Raw genomic sequence first — 13,376 nt, forward strand, 5'->3', positions numbered from 1 at the left:
CAAAAATCATGTTTGATCTTGAAGCTGAGCACTCGTTTTAAAGTCCCATATCTGAACAACCAATGAGAATATTCTCATGAAACAAATGGCGTTATATTAACAGGAGTATTCTATACAAATGTTCTTTAAGGTTCAAATCGATTTCGGAAAAAGTTTCCGAAATATCGGAATTTTCATGCAGTGGTGCCCAAAAATCGTGTTTGATCTTGAAGCTGAGCACTCGCTTTGAAGTCCCATATCTGAGCAACCAATGGGAATATTCTTATGAAACCAATGTCATAATATTGGTACGAGTGTCTCCTACGAATGTTCTTTAAGGTTCAAATCGATTCCGGCAAAAATTTTCGAAATATCAAAGTTTTCATGCAGTGGTGCCCAAAAATCATGTTTGATCTTTAAGCTGAGCACTCACTTTAAAGTCCCATATCTGAACAACCAATGGGAATATTCTCATGAAACAAATAGCATCATATTAGTACAAGTGTCCTGTACAAATGTTCTTTAAAGCCAAACTCATTCAGATTTTTTTTTTCGAAATATCGGGGTTTTCATGCAGTGGTGCCCAAGAATCATGTTTGATCTTCAAGCTGAGCACTCACTTTGAAGTCCCATATCTAAACAACCAATGTGAATATTCTCATGAAATAAATGGCGTTATATTGATACGAGTATTCTATACAAATGTTCTTCAAGTTTCAAATCGATTCCGGCAAAAATGTCCGAAATATCGGAGTTTTCATGCAGTGGTGCCCAAGAATCATGTTTGATCTTCAAGCTGAGCACTCGCTTTAAAGTCCGATATCTCAACAACCAATAGCAATATTCTCATGAAACAAAAACTGTTATACTCAAAACTATTCTCTTTAAAGCATATTAAACCCTCAACCCAGTTCAAGCGATAACTTAGGAAATATCCGATCGTTTACGCAAGGATGTCGGATGATCCTTGCAACGAGAACAACCACGAAACGGCCGATATTTTGGCCGCGATCAATTGAAACTGTCACATTTACGAGACGATAAAACATCATTAAACCCGACGTGCGCCACACACCGCAAAATATAAACCGTCCGGCGCTCTAAAAATAATAACGAATACTTAACACACATCCGAAAATTGGGTCAGCTTGATAATGCGGATTAAACCGGCGACCGCGTACGAATTTTAAAATATCGCGTTTAAGTGGTTACGGAAAAAAAAGTGACAAAATATAAAAATCCGACCCTGTCCGACGACGCTCTCCCTGGATCGGGCCAAGGAGGCGTTTTATTCGGGCCAATTCGCGATTATCGCCCGAGATTGTTTACTCAAACAGAAAATTATCAATAGGGGCTTTGATTATGTTTCAGCATATCGTATCTTAAGTGTATACACGTACGGAAATTATTGTTTGTTTATGTAACGGCCGATTTTCGTCGCGATAGGTGCTGACAGAGTTAGATGGGAATTTTTGTGGAGCTTGCAACAAACGTAAACAGGATCCGTTGTTAATTTCCTTTAGAGGCTTTACTGTCTAGACCCAAACTAAATCAGGAGACAAAAACCCAATGGAACTATCGTAAGAAACCACGAGTTAACAATAGTTCCGTGGCTACCAAAGATAATAACAGTATAATCAAACGGGCCACGCCCCACAGGTTAACCTTTCGGTTAATAGCAATGCTCCACGTCCAAATGTCAAAAGTATACGACCACAAACTGGTTTACGACATCGCATCGAGTGCCCGAAAATTGTTTGTCTGCGTTCGATTTGTTTAAAAGTCGGTTTTTCCGCATTTGCATGTCCGTTTCCGGTAAAAATTATAGTTAATTAGGTAATGCGAGCGCAATAAAAAAAAACACACACAACATGTCATAATGAATGGTATTAAATTATTCGGGGATGGGAAAGTCGAGAACAACTGTAGCAATTGTCTTGCGTTCTTCTGCGAAGTTTGCATCCAGAAATATCCCCCAAGGGCTCAGGCTTTGACAGATCCTCTTTTCTAAAGCAAAATGTCTTGTAACCACAGACAGGATAAGTAAATCGTCCATGTAAGTGGAAAGGCAATAGATAATCAATCGTCCAGTTAAAGCTCTACACACTATTAAGTGTTTACTCTCGATGTATCTTCTGTCTAAAGGCAAACCTTTGACAGCTCTTCTCTTTTGGAACAAAATGACTGGGAACTACAGACGAGTATAAGTAAATCGTCCATGTAAGTGGAAAGGCAACAGGCAAATCGTCCAGTTGAAGTTCTACACAGTTTAAAGTGTTAATGTATCTTCAGGCCGAACGGATTCATTCTGTCTAAAGCAAAAATTATGTTTTCTATCAAAAAAACCCTTACCCCCCCACCCACCCCAAACACTTGTCCAGTAAGAAATTCTTTTGAAAAATCACCATTGAACGTCCATATATCCAATCTAATAGCACTGTTTTTGTATTAAATATTTATTAATATAGACTATATAATTATATTAAATTTAAATAAACAAACTGTATTATTAGATTAGATATTAACGACGAAACCAGCTGTTATTCATGCGTATTATTCGACGAAAACAATGATTTTTGAAAATAATTTTTTACTGGTAAGGTGTGTGGGGTGGGTGGGGGGTTAAGGGTAGGGTTAATGAAAAACAGTTTTTTGCAGAAAATAATTGCCTGAGAACAAAATCGATATTCTTTATTTGAACAAATGGTTTTTTCACAAGGAATATATTTTTTAATATGGAGTAGGCATCTATTTACTTAAATTAAAAAAAAAAATTAAGAAAATTTATATACGTAATTGGAATGTTTCTTTGGGATACATCAGGAGGATCTAAAGGCAAACCTTTGACAGCTCCTCTTTTCTAAATCAAAATGTCTCGTAACGACAGACCAGTATAAGTAAATCGTCCATGTAAGTGGAAAGGCAATAGGCAAATCGTCCAGTTGAAGTCCTACACACTATCAAGTGTTTACTCTTGATGTATTATCTGTCTAAAGGCAAAACTTTAACAGCTCCTCACTTCTAGAGCAAAATGACTTGGAACCACAGACGAGTATAAGTAAATCGTCCATGTAAGTGGAAAGGCAATAGACAATCGTCCAGTTGAAGTTCTAGACAGTTTAAAGTGTTAATGTATCTTCAGGCCGAACGGATTCATTCTGTCTAAAGCAAAAATTATGTTTTTTATCAAAAAAACCCTAACCCCCCCCACCCACCCCAAACACTTGCCCAGTAAGAAATTCTTTTGAAAAATCACCATTGAACGTCCATATATCCAATCTAATAGCACTGTTTTTGTATTAAATATTTATTAATATAGACTATATAATTATATTAAATTTAAATAAACAAACTATATTATTAGATTAGATATTAAAGACGAAAGCAGCTGTTATTCATGCGTATTATTTCAGGAAAACAATGATTTTTGAAAACAATTTCTTACTGGTAAGGTGTGTGGGGTGGGTGGGGGGGTACGGGTGGGGTTAATGAAAAACGGTTTTTTGCAGAAAATAATTGCCTGAGAAAAAAATCGATATTCTTTATTTGAACAAGGCAAACCTTTGACAGCTCCTCTTTTCTAAAGTAAAATGTCTCGTAACCACAGACGAGTATAAGTAAATCGTCCATGTAAGTGGAAAGGCAATAGGCAAATCGTCCACTTGAAGTTCTGCACAGTATGAAGTGTTGATATATCTTCAGGCCAAACGGATTCATTCTGTCTAAAGGCAAATATTTCGCAGCTCCTCTTTTCTAGAGCAAAATGACTCAAAACCACAGACCAGTATAAGCAAATCGTCCATGTAAGTGGGGAGTCAATAGGCACCACTAAGTTGAAGTTCTATATCTTATTAAGTGTTCACTCCTGATGTATCTGTGGGTCAAACGGATTCTTTGGCAGTCCCTCTATTGTTCCTTGGAAAAACACAAAAGTTGTCACAGTTAAACCTACCCAGTCTCCAGATCTAAAGCCCTAAACAGACGAGTAAGAGACCCAAGATGAATTGAACTATCTTTGTGCCAAGACCGGAGCAAAAAAGTCTTGGAAAGGACATCAGTGGCCTGCCCAGTCGCCAGATTTAAGGCTCTCAAGTATCCTGGACGCCTCTTCTCTATATCCTCCGCAATCGACCGAACATCAGATACCATTTTTTTTCTCTCTCTCTAATCGAAATGTCTTACATCACACGAACATTATCTCCCGGTGAGATTTACATACCCGGTTGGAAGGTAACAGCCGATTTTTTATGCGGAGATCTTATCGGATCGCGTTGCCCAAGAAACGTTGCCCACGTATGTCAATATAATAGTGTTTGAAAGTAAATAGCCTGCACGTACGCCTTTGGTGATCGTTTTATTATTTGGCTCGGAAAAGTAAAAGAAACAGGGTGCACTCCGGTCATGCTGAAATGGTCATTTAGGTCGCAAATCTCGTTGGGCACCGCAAGGCTGCCATTACAGGTTTTCGGACCTAATCTCGTTAGCGCGCGGATATTTTAAATTTAAATATACACGTTTTAAGATAAACATTGCTTAACCGGAGAGATAAAACTTGTAAATATGAATAAGCCCTCCCTCCCTCTCGCTCCGTCTCACTCTCTCGAGACGACTTCCGAGGCGGGCCTACAAGGCCACTCGCAATAAACGCGTTAAAATATACACATTAATGCCGGCCTTGAGCGTGAGTGCATTAGCTTGATTGTTTTTTTCATCTGGATTATTTCCAAATGCACACGCACATCCTACATTCAAGTGGTTTCGAGATGAATCAGAGTTTTCCCTATATGCCCCACTGCAAAGAAATGCTTGGGGACTCTCTAGGACATGGCCAGCTGTCAAAGCAAGGGCTCTAAACAATTCAAAAGAGATCTCATTTTTTTTTCAGCAGGCTTTAGATCTGATGAGTGGGTTGGCCACCCTACTGATCTTGTTATTGCTGGGGTTGGAGTTCCTGGACGAGTTCTTACTCTTCTGTAAAGTGCGCATGCTACTTTTTGTCACGTATAAAGCCAGCTGAGTCACTGTGCCACGTGTTCCATTTTCTACTTTAAAAGCTTCACCCACATAAGGAAGGAGTGTGTCTCCAATGGCAATTCACACCCCCGCAAGACCATAAAATCGTAAATTCTCATGTGGATTTTACGGTCCCGAGCATTTCAACTATAAACTCAGCGGCTCAGGTTGATCGCTGAAAAAAAATCATTTTGATACAACAAACTAGTTTCTAAATTGCCCAACGCGGGTCGCCGCAGAACGGTGCCAAACTATTGGTACACCACCGCCAGACTCGAATATATTCTTGAATTTTATAAGAGCGTAACCGCCTGGTTATGTAAGAAATACGTAAAATATTTTCGGTGTCGTAAGTGGCGGGGACAGAGGGAGCCAAGTCGGGCGGTCGGGGGGGCCATCCCGCGCCCAAAAAACCGACGCTCCGTAAATGCCGGATTCTCGCCGACACGGTCCAGGAAGTGGACTACAATGGCGTGTGTCGGTTCATTTTTTTCTCTTTTGGGGCACCGAACTTTAAAAAAAAATTCATGATTACCCTTTTTACTAATTTGAGGTGGAAATAAACGAATTTCGTCAAGAAAAGAAATATTAGCCCTAATTTTTGTGACGAAAAAATCAAGATTGTTTGCCCACTCACTTCGTATCAAGAGAAAACTGTTTGAAAACATTTAATTAGTTCTATAGTTTCAGTTACACCCTGCACCGAGAGTAATAATCTAAGACCACATACAAAAAAAGAACTACTGCAATTATGTATACCAATTTTCTTAATTTTTTTTATTAACTTCAAGTAAATGGATACTTCCTATTAAAAAATATATTCCGTGTGAAAAAATCATTTGTTCAAACGAAGAATATAGATTTTTTTCTCAGGTAATTATTTTCTGCAAAAAACTCGTTTTTCATTAACCCTACCCTTGCCCCCCCACCCACCCCACACACCTTACCAGTAAGAAATTGTTTTCAAAAATCATTGTTTTTCTCAAATAATACGCATGAAGAATAGTTAATATCTAATCTAATAACACAGTTTGTTTATTTAAATTTGATAATGTATATTAATATATATTTGATACAAAAACAGTGTTATTAGATTGGATATATGGACGTTCAATGGTGATTTTTCAAAAGAATTTCTTACTGGGCAAGTGTTTGGGGTGGGTGGGGGGGTAAGGATTGTGTTGATAAAAAACAATGTTTTTGCAGAAAATATATATTCAATATTTATTTTAATAGCATTGTTTATTTAAATTTAATATAATTTTATATATACATTTGAAGCATAAAAACAGCGTTATTAGATTGGATACTATCTGCGAAAAACAGTAATTTTTCAGAATAATTTAAACAAATATTTGAGGCAATTGTTTTCTGCAAAAAGAAACCTTTTTCATTAATGTCACCCTTACCCCCCCCACCCACCCCACATAACTTACCAGTAAGAAATTCTTTTCAAAAATCATTGTTTTTCAAAATAACGCATGAATAACAGCTGCTTCCGTCGTTAATATCTAATTTAATAACACAGTTTGTTTATTTAAATTTGATAATGTATATTAATAAATATTTGATACAAAAACAGTGTTATTAGATTGGATATATGGACGTTCAATGGTGATTTTTCAAAAGAATTTCTTACTGGGCAAGTGTTTGGGGTGGGTGGGGGGGGTAAGGATTGTGTTGATAAAAAACAATGTTTTTGCAGAAAATATATATTCAATATTTATTTTAATAGCATTGTTTATTTAAATCTAATATAATTTTATATATACATTTGAAGCATAAAAACAGCACTATTAGATTGGATACTATCAGCGAAAAACAGTAATTTTTCAGAATAATTTAATCAAATATTTGAGGCAATTGTTTTCTGCAAAAAGAAACCTTTTTCATTAACGTCACCCTTACCCCCCCACCCACCCCACATAACTTACCAGTAAGAAATTCTTTTTAAAAATCATTGTTTTTCAAAATAACGCATGAATAACAGCTGGTTTCGTCGTTAATATCTAATTTAATAACAGTTTGTTTATTTAAATTTTATATAATTATAAAATTTATTAAATTTATAATTAAATTAAGTATATCGAACGGTATCATTTCAGATAGAGATAGTAATTTCTAAGTTGTTTTTTGCTATAAGTGACGTAATACCCAATAAAATAAGCAACTCATTATGAATTCGTCACAAGAATACAGATTTTACTTATAACGACAATATTATAAGATGCGTTGCTTGGGTTCCTTTGTCATACAGTGATTACCGACTTTATAGGAAACCGTCAAACTGGAGGGGCTCAACTGCCTGCAACCTCACAGTTCTGAGTCCGTTTGGAGATGATGGAGGAATTCCCCACGGATTCCGCGATACAAGCGATCGACGAGCGTTGCAACCTGTTATCGCGTCGATTGTGTAACTTATTTTAAGATAACGCGGCCTTGGTTGACCTACGGTACATGAGCGAAGCATTGACCTAGGGAATTACATAAACGATGATATTTATAACAGCGGTAACTCATTCTCAGGGTTTCTACAGAGATTTGACCTCATGCGACCACTAGCACGGAAAGCGTTATCGTTATCACAGGAATTCCGCGAACGATTTGCATATGCTGCGTTGATATAGTATAGATGCATTTTTCGCGCACCTTGCAGGCCAAAATCTAATCGTGCATGCATTGTTGCTGACCTGATTTCTGGTTAAATACCAAATTGCGGCAGGTCAGAAGGCATGATTTGGTATTTCGAGGCTTGACGAGGGATTGTGTAACTGGGCGTGGGTTTTTTTTTATGCTGATCTACGACGAGGATACTCAGGCAAAAGAAGCCGGGGGTACATCGCCGTCGAGTTCCGCGAAAAGAACATTCTGGGGCCTCGTCGTATTTTTGCTATTAATAGACCGCTCAATGGCACGACGGTCTTTGTGTGTGTGTGTGTGTGTTACGCAACCGACACCAACCCGTTTCAAGGCCAGAGAAAGCCGATCTGCTCCTGAACTAATCTTGTGAACTTCATTATTGCCCGTGTACCTCGTTTTATGCCCCACTTGCAATGAAAACCGTGTAGCCTGAGCCAAAGGACAATCCTGCTAAACCGAGATTTACTCAGTTGCCTCAATGGGAACAGTGCTCCTTCAAAAAGTTTTACTGAGGCACACCTGTGAACGCAACGGAGGCATAATTTAAGCGATCAGCAAATCGTGTCCAGGTACGTCAGTAAGGAAATCGTCCATGTAAGTGAGCAAGTGATAAGCGAATCATTTGCATCAAACGATACTATAGGTTTGTTCCCACAGCAGTAAGAAACAAGCTTTCGACAAATAAACATGCGCTATAGAGTAAAATGCGTTCGCACGGGAACTTCTGATCGGTTTCAAATCAAAAGTTTGATGTTCTTGCACAAATTGCTGATTGTCATCTGATGGTCAGACTTGTTTTCGGAATATTATATAAATTATTGTTTGTATTTTGTCGTTTTGTATAAATTGTATTTTAAATTGCTGGATTAGTCTAAAAATACACATTAAGGAAATGAGTGATTTTGAATCGTCGGAAGAATCTGATCAGGGGCCGTATTTTTAAAACCATTCGAATTTCAAAGTTCGTGCATGTGCGATTTTCAATTTGAATCTGCCACTTGTCTTGTATTGATTTAAAACTAGCTTTGTTTTGTTTTTTTAATTTGTGTAAGTATTTTCGTAGTGTTTTTTCTTGTTTATTGAAAAAAAAATTACCTACCAAAAATCAAATGGCAAGTGAATATAGATTAGGGTTTCTTAAAAACCTACCTATACCTGCTCGAGCAACGGCTACTGCATTGACGAGCCCTTCGATGACATAGGTCCAGTTCAATAAATTACACAGTTGTGATTTACGATTACATAAGGGTTTATTGTACCTTTTGGTTAGTAATAATTTACAGGTATAGACTAATGAACGATTTACAATGTTGAAGTTAGTTATTTAACAGGGTTTACAATATTAGTTGACGTTACCAGCCTTCCAGAATCACAAGACCAATAGCAGGAACTTAGCAGGAACCAGGAACGGCATTAGCACTAACGTCACCTTGGTTTGTGCAGCTATTGACAACCACTGTTGCACTCACAACGTTGCACTCACTTTCAGTTCAATTTTCCACCTTTACGCACACTTATTCACTATAGACCTTTTTACATAACTTAAACTACTTTATCGTAACAATTAGGTATACATATATGAACTTTAGACAAATACTTAAACGGAAGAGAGTGAGAGAGAGAGGAATTGCTTGCGCCAACTTGCTCTTGACTAACTTATTTTCTCGGTACTTTAAGCTTTGTGAATTCCTTCACTGGTGAAAGAAACCTTGTGTTTCGGGGGCGCGAGAGTAGGTACTTCTTTTTGCGGCGACGGAGTGAATACTAATTTTTTCTCGTGGGACTCGGGGTGAAATGTTGGGTAAAAATGTGGGATGCACGTGTGTCATGGGGCCAACACTTAAGTGAACTTGAGGAGAAAAATGGATTTTTAAGTGCACTTAAGCTAAACTGGTAACAAAGGCATTTCTTAAAAAGTAGGTAAAAACACATGTTGGGATTTGGGAGAAAGTTCAGGCAAAAATTATTTACTTGAGAAAAAAGGTATTATTCGTTTGACAACCATAAACTGCGATTCCATAAAATCATAAAATAAAATAAATTGTTAAAATTAACTTTTAACAGCAAGATTAAAAAATCTTGTGCAAAGAAACGTCGTCAATGCACTGGAAGAGACTGAAACTCTGACAGATACAAGGAATGGGATTTACTCTTCATTTCTTGACCCATTTGAAATGTATTCAGGTGCTCAATTTACTAAATTATATAGATTAAATAATAATTTTTTTGATTTAATTATAGATGTCGCCCAGCCGCCATCTTGGAATTTACAACTACCTAGTTTACAGTGAAAAATAGTATCTATAGACCAATTTACTTATGCCAAGTTTCAAAAATTTTTTTTGACCCGTTCAAAAAATAAATGGGGGAGGGACTTCAAAGAAAAGCACTGTATATATATCTTCTTTCTTCGACGACTAGCTAGTGTCCTCTAAAATAGTTAAGGCTACCCCAGACGCACCACTGCCGCTAAGCAGTAAGCATCTCAACACTCGGAAACTAAGATAACATATACCGAGATCTTAGAATCCAAATGTGTCAATCGAGAAGACAAGTGAGGGCCCTCTATAACTCACAAGACCAACTCGAAGGAACTGCGCGCTCAGAGGGCATCCCTGTCCTGGTAATACCTCGCTAAACAGCGACAACCTCTGGTATACCATAAAAACTCTAGCCATGGACTTATACAACAACAATATAAAATATTACTCACATGTCGACATAATTAACCTGTGCACAAAACAATCACAACCATTCTAATATCCACCTAGTGGACAAACACCACCACACCTGGTCAACTATGACCACTCTATATACATGGCTTTTTATAAGCCGAAGTGCTCACTGCCTCTTTTACTTTTCTGGGTCTCTCTCAATCTCTGCTTATTTTATTAATTTTAATAATTCTCGGGCGATTGAGACACTTTTAAACGAATACAGGGTGTTTATAAAAATTACGTTTATTAAATATAATTAATTACTTTAGGATATTTTACACTTCCTATATTAAAAGGCCATTAATACAACTTTTTAAACAAATAATTCTAACACAGGAAAGTATTCCCAAACTTTCAAATTAGTTTTTTTTTTTAAATAGACGAAAAAAACAGAAAGTCTCGCTTTTAAAAGTCTTTGTGTTTTTTCGACTATTTAAATTAATATTGGGGTCTCTTTGAGCGAAATGGACGAATTTTTTCAATCTTTTAAATTAGAACTTATTAAGGCACAAAATTAGGAGTTTTCACGTTTTACTCGAAAACCTTAAGGTTATGTGAGAAAAGTATAGATACAAAAAATATAGATTTTTTTATCACCTGTAATTTTCTTAAAAAGCATTTTTTTCTCAGGCAATTATTTGCTGCCAAAAAAAACCGTTTTTCATTAAACTCACCCTTAGCCCCCCACCCACCCCACACAACTTACCAGTAAGAAATTGTTTTCAAAAATCATTGTTTTCCAAAATAATACTCATAAATAACAGCTGGTTTCGTCGTTAATATCTAATCTAATAACACAGTTTGTTTATTTAAATTTTATAAAATTATACCTATATACGTTAAAAAAAATTATATGCATATTTCTAGACCTAGCGCGTGGAGGGACAAAGGTCAAAGATCTGTAGAGTTTTTAAGACCCTACGTATGAACCAAAGAACTTATGGAATATTTTATATATTGCATCATTTAAAAGAGGTTTAAAAAAATAATTATTAGAATAAGTTTTCGAAAAATATATAAATTTATTAATTTCGACTCATTTACAAAAAAAATTTAGGAAATTACCTCAATCAGGAAAATGCATACATAGTGGGTTTTTTGGTACTAGAGCACTATACATTAGCCACAAAAACGATATAGCACTGGATAAAACGGGTATGAGAGAAGTTAATCCAAATTGTACCATGGAACCTACATTTAAATTATTTAATTATAAACACGCACTTAATCCATTTCAGCGGGTTTTACTGGGTTACTTAGTTCTGCACATTTAGTATTGGGAAATATGGTTAAGATAAGTGAATTTTGGATTTGATTCATGTAAGCAATAAGGAAATCATCCATATAAGTGAAACCATATAAGTGTTAAGCAAATCATTTGTAAATGGGAGGAATAACGAACTGATCCATGAAAGCGGGAAGGCAATAAGGAAATTGTCCATAGAAGTGAACAAATGTCAAGCAAATCATTTGTAAATGGGATCAACAACGAACTGATCCATGAAAGTGGGAAAGCAATAAAGAAATCGTCCATGTAAGTGAACAACTGATAATCCAATCATTTGTAAATGGAAGCAATAACGAACTGATCCATGTATGTGGGAAAGCAATAAGGAAATCGTCCATGTAAGTGAGCAAGCAGTCACCCGAACAATATAACGATTCAGGCATATAAGCAAATCGTCGAGATAACCAAGAAATTCGTCACATAAACGAAACTTGTTTCTCTTTGAAACGGAACTCGTTATCGGGGAACCGGAAATCGAGGCGAACTGATAATTGAAAAGCGTTATTACAATTAAAAACTGGTCGTAGTAACTGGGGCCCCTCTGTGGAGAATACCTTGAAAGGAAGCACGAATTCCTTCCTGGACAATAAGAAGGGATCGGCATTGTGCATAATGTAATGGTACGATGGCTTCCCCCCTCGAGGTTGTAATTTATGTCCGGTTGGGTTTTTTTTTACACACACACACACACACGAGAAGGAATCAAAGTGTGCTCGAAGGACCAAATGCTTTAATGAATTAATGTTTGCTTCACGTAACTCGATGCGCACTTCCAGGCTCAAGAATAACACGCAAACCGACGATCAACTACTCTTACCGAATACATTTTTTGCCTCGTCTGTTTACATCATTAAATTAACTTTTGTAGCGAGAAGTGAAACCCGAAACATAACCCAACGTTTGCGGCGCTTTCCTTTCCGAATTTTCCCGCGCATTTTTCAAACCTTATTGGGAGCAGAATTTCGAAACCGAAAAACGTCAACCATGTCACGTCTCGCCTCGATTATTATTTTTTTTTTTAACGTTTATTTGTTTCGATGATTCGGGTTCTTGCGCAAATACACGCAAATGCGTGAGAAGTTTTCAAATCCGCCGGGGCGATTGCTTAAGCTTTATTTCGAGACAAGACAATGAGGCTTTTATGCTGAACACGTGTCGGTAATAATGAACACTATTTTTGTGCTCGTCAAGATGTAATTGATTCTGTTGCGAAATTAGGGAAGAACATAGTTGAAATTCGGCTCGAAGGACCATGTTTCGGAGCGAAAGCTGATTTATTCAAGAGCCTTTGGGCCAGAGGGACAAGACTATTTTAATATAGTTTTAAATTATTCATCATGACAAAGCGATATCACGTAACGAACGAATTCAGAAAACCAACTGGAGCTCGATACCATGATATCGAATGGTCACGAGGTTGGCCGGCGCAGATATGTCTTCGAATATGGTTTATTATTTAGGTATTTCAACTTTGTCGATTACCTTGAAAATTACAGGTATATAGTGGTGAAACCAGACGGATATTTATGCCAAATCTGGTCGATTTAGGTTGGGTCGGAAGGCATAACGTAGTGCAATTACGTTTTCCGGGCAAATTCGTCATAAAATGTCATCGATGGCCCGATTACAGTCCCGATCATTACCCACACACACCTTCGATGTTTTGTCTAAAAAACGAGATGCACGTCACTTAGTGAATTGAGCTTATGTGTGGTTAAATATCATAAATCTGGTTATAC

General features: G+C 37.0%; 1 protein-coding gene across 7 annotated transcripts in view; it reads left to right on the forward strand.

Annotated features, from left to right (window-relative positions):
- The window catches only part of LOC126747748 (nuclear hormone receptor FTZ-F1), a 105,363-nt gene that overhangs the window by 71,482 nt on the left and 20,505 nt on the right, over nt 1-13,376 (forward strand). The gene's annotated exons all lie outside the window — the stretch shown is intronic.

Source organism: Anthonomus grandis, chromosome 19 (genome assembly GCF_022605725.1).
Source record: "Anthonomus grandis grandis chromosome 19, icAntGran1.3, whole genome shotgun sequence".
In the NCBI taxonomy this organism is placed as follows: Eukaryota; Metazoa; Arthropoda; class Insecta; order Coleoptera; family Curculionidae; genus Anthonomus; species Anthonomus grandis.